This window comes from Palaemon carinicauda, chromosome 29 (assembly GCF_036898095.1).
Source record: "Palaemon carinicauda isolate YSFRI2023 chromosome 29, ASM3689809v2, whole genome shotgun sequence".
Taxonomy (NCBI): domain Eukaryota; kingdom Metazoa; phylum Arthropoda; class Malacostraca; order Decapoda; family Palaemonidae; genus Palaemon; species Palaemon carinicauda.
In genome coordinates this window covers 57,135,870-57,140,639 of record NC_090753.1, presented here as the reverse complement: position 1 = coordinate 57,140,639, position 4,770 = coordinate 57,135,870, and positions in this window count along the sequence as shown.

Below are 4,770 nucleotides of genomic sequence, written 5' to 3'. Positions count from 1 at the left end.
GCATTTGTACCGTTCTCCCCCCCCCCCCTCCATAAGAACGACTAAAGGAGATGGGAGAAGTATCCCTTGATTAAGGGAATGGGGAAGGACGGTATGAATAACTGTTATGATTACTAGCACATGGGATTATCATGTATTCCTGGGGAGATTTGTGATGGTAATTTGAATGTAAAATGATTGGTTAGAATGAGAATAGGGGATTGGAGATTTACTTTGTAGGTGCATAGGAATGTTAAAAACATAGCCAAACAAGAGGGGCACTCATTAGAGCGCTGGACCTCCGCTGCGGAAGCTTATTTTTCGAACTCTAGGTCACCCGTGACCTTTGACTTTTAACCTTGACCTTCCCAATTTAATAATTTTCAGCTTTTTACATAACAGTTTAATCCATTTACGTTTCATTACACTACAATTAAAATTGTGGTGAGGAAGCTGTTCACTAACACACACACAAACAGGGGGTAAAAACATAGCCTCCTTCCAACTTCGTTGGTGGAGGTGAAAAGTACTGACAGCAGTAGAAATTAATTTTTTTTCCCTACATCTCACAATAGGGAAATTTGATATATGGAAATCTAATTTCCTTACGCACGAATTACGGAAAACGTGACCTTTGACCTACGCTTCAACCCACGTTTCAGAATTTGAACGTACAAAGCCCGTTTTATTTATTCTATTGGAAATACATTTTGTTCTGTGCTATAGAATTCTGGTTAATTATCATAATCAACCTCTATTCAGTCGCTTAACACAAAGATTAACATATTTCTCTTTCTTTGGTTGATTTGATAATTACAGAATAGGTGGGTGGACATTCTTGCACTATTCATCATTGTGGCTTAATTAACGTGAAATTGCATTTCGATCTCTATTGCATTAATGACTATTATATCAATACTTAATTTCATCAAGGGTAATAGATTACTGAGTGGCTGCTTAACATGATTTTAACATTAACATAATGAAAATATTTTTATTTTTGAAGTGGTTCCTGGAAATTTCATATGTTTTTTACCATATTATTATTATTATTATTATTATTATTATTATTTATTATTATCATTATTATTATTATTATTATTATTATTACTTGCCTAAGATACAACCCTAGTTGGAAAAGCAGGATGCTATAAGCCTAGGGGCTCCAACAGGGAAAATAGCCGAGTGAGGAGAGGAAACAAGTAAATAAGAAGAGTAATTAACAAATAATATAAAATATTTTAAAACAGTGACAACACTAAAATAAATATTTCATATATAAACGATAAAACTGTACCAAAATAAGAGGAAGAGAAATAAGATAGAATACTTTGCCCGAGTGTACCCTCAAGCAAAAGAACTCTTAACCCAAGACAGTGGAATACCATGGTACAGAGGCTATGGCACTACCCAAGACTAGAGAACAATGGCTTGATTTTGGAATGTCCTTCTCCTAGAAGAGCTGCTTACCATAGCTCAAGAGTCTTCTACCCTTACGACATATCCAGATAGTTATGGGGTCTCGGGTAGGTTTTTTTTTTTTAAATGAGGTTGATGATTCTATACCCTTTCTTCATCATGGCTACTACCAACTACAGGTCATGAAACTACCAGGTACATAACTCACTGCTTGTCTAAACAGAGGCACATTTTGGTTTAATGGTCGCGCCCAATCCCTCCAGCCTTGGTCAGGAATCGAACCAGCCTTATCTTTATGATAGTTTGTTTCTGGATGTTCGTCCTTTTTCAACCAAGTTATATGGCATTCCATTTGGGTTGTTAATTACACCAAAGAAACGTGAAATTAGTTTATGCTCATGTTCAAGGATTCAATAATTATTTGAAACTGACGAATTCATTATTAGTAACATCAGACCACGTACGAATTAAATTATAAATGAATATTGCATTTTCATTAATATGCTTTGGTCAAACTTTATTGCATTAATTTTACTCTAAGTATAAGATTGTTTGAATGGCATGGTAAACACGAATGTAATACAGTATGTATTTTTGAAATGTTCTTTCTGAAATATATATTTTTGATATTTATTTTAACATATCTTTTTCCAACAGAAAATGTACGTTCGTTAAATTCGATTGAATTGTGTATAAATACTTAAGATTAATTGCTTCTGTTGTCATAATAAAATTGCTTCATTAGAAAAATTCACAATATAATTGGTTCATTTTCTTCTAGATATGTTTTTTTCCCAATAGAAACTTTTTCCGTTCGTTATATTAAAATAAATTTGTCATTAAACAACTCAAAGTAATTTCATTTGTAGTAAATTATAAAGCAATTTTGTATTGGAAATAGTAAAATCTCCCGTTAAATTGGAATAAATCGATTACTTTTAAACTGCCTTGACCTGGGAAATTGAGAAAGGATTCATTTTAACTTTTGTGAATCTAAAATTGATACCGCCCCTGGACCATCAATTTTGTCTTGACCCAAATTTATTTCTATTCAAGTGTGAATATGGTGAAATGTACCAAATTAAACCTCACCTGCATTGATTAACAATCGCTTCCTCGGATTAAGCCTGCATTTTTTTTTCTAGTCTATTTCCTTGCTTCCTTCCTCACTGGGCTATTTTTTTTTCTTTTGAAGCCCTCGTGCTTACAACATCATGCTTTTCCAGCTAGGGTTATAGTTTGGCTTGTAATTATGATTGTTTGACAATCGCTTCCTAGATTAAGAATTCTTTTCTTCATCACCTTTCAATCCTTGTGCAACCTACTACCTTCCCGCTCTTAAAGCCTAGCCATAGATGTAGGTTGTCCAGGACACCAGCCACCCGTTGAAATACTACCGCTAGACAGTTATGGGGTCTTTTGACTGGCCAGACAGTACTACATTGGATCCTTCTCTCTGGTTACGGATTCAGTTTGCCTCCACACACCGAATATATATATATATATATATATATATATATATATATATATATATATATATATATATATATATATCTATATATATTATATATGTATATATATATATATATATTATATATGTATATATATATTTTATATATGTATATATATGTATAAATATATATATATAATATATATATATATATATATATATATATATATATAGTATATATATGTATGTATATATATATATATATATAGTTTCTCCCCTGTCTCATTGTATCTGTTATCAAGGCCGGAATAACATCCGATTATATCAAATGAAGTGGCCATATCATAGCTTTCAACTTCCTGTTTGGGAATCAAAGAGAGAGAGAGAGAGAGAGAGAGAGAGAGGAGAGAGAGAGAGAGAGAGAGGAGAGAGAGAGAGAGAGAGAGGAGAGAAGAAATTTTCCTCTAACTACCAATTTTTTGCACTCAGATAAGAAATGTGTTTATAAATCTGTTGGAAATTGAGTTGCAATTCTGGTATGTCATTAAACACGAAATGCTTGTATTCTGCATTCTGAAGCATTTTTGAGTTAACTCTAGTCATGAAAAATCCTGTTTTGAAAATGCTTTCAAGAAAATAAAGCAATTTCGTATAAAGCGTTTTGAATTTAATATATATTCGAAGAAATCCATAGAATAATATCCGAGAATAATATTTATAACTTTAGACCGTGATCTAATTTAGTTTGATTCTCCTCCCAGTCCGGTCAGCGAGGGCGCTCAGCCAATCAGAGGCCGCAGAGATTCTGACGTCACAGCCTTCCAGTAACATGGACGGTGTAAACAACATTGCGTTTTCGTGCTCTTCAAAGACTTCAAAGGTTTTTTGTATTTTTGTGTGGTGTGGTCTGGTTGTATCGTGTTAATTTTTTGTACAACAAGTGTTTTAAGTCTCCATAAAAGCCCTTAATCAAGAGGAACAACGCTTCACTTCCAAGGTAAAGGACAGTGCTCGATAACGTATGGCCAAGTTAGTAGTGTTGACTACGATGCAGGGAAGTGACGATCTATGATAATATCTGTTTAGTACCCTAGTGATCCAATGCAGGGAGGTAAAATTCATGGAAAGAGGAAAAAACACGAAAATCATGAGTTATCATATAGGAATCAAAAGCCAAACCAAAGAGCCAAGAAAGCGAAGGAAATATGAATATTTATCAGTCACAAATACTTATTTTAACACAAAACTTTCGTCAGTCAACTCCTGCATTTGTTTCAACAGCCGATGAAGCCAATACGTATGTACTTGGATTAACCCCCCGATGAGGTTGGCATTTGTCCCCTTCAGTGGCCAGAGAAAGTGTAAAAAGGCCAATGAAATGGCTTTGTGATTTATATCATTCAAACTCCCATGGAACAAAAGCATTTGAGGAACCGAGTAAAGAGACACGGGATTCTCCAATGTATTCGAGGAAGAAGAAGAGACTCAGATGTTTGAAAACCACAGCTGGACCTTTGGTGAGTACTAAACCTTCCTTCCCAGGGTTAGATAGTTACAATGATTATTGGTTGATGATTAGATAGAATAGGGTTCAATGTTCTAGTTGTTTTTTATTGTTTGTTGTGATTTTTATTCTCTGTGCATTTACAAACATCCTGTTATAAACCTTTTTCATTTTTTTTTTTAATTTTTTTTTTTACGGGCTTCCAACGCAAGAGCCCGTGTCTTACGTAAGGTAGGACAATCGAAAACGAACGAACGAGATGAACCGGTTTTTATTTGACTTTGTTGCTATTTCTTGACCCTGTATTCCGAGGATTTTCCTGACTAAATGTTACAGCCTGTCTCGTTTCAAAGACCCAGAGGGCTCTTATATTTTTTTTTCACTACACACATATATACACATCAAGACCCATGTAAAT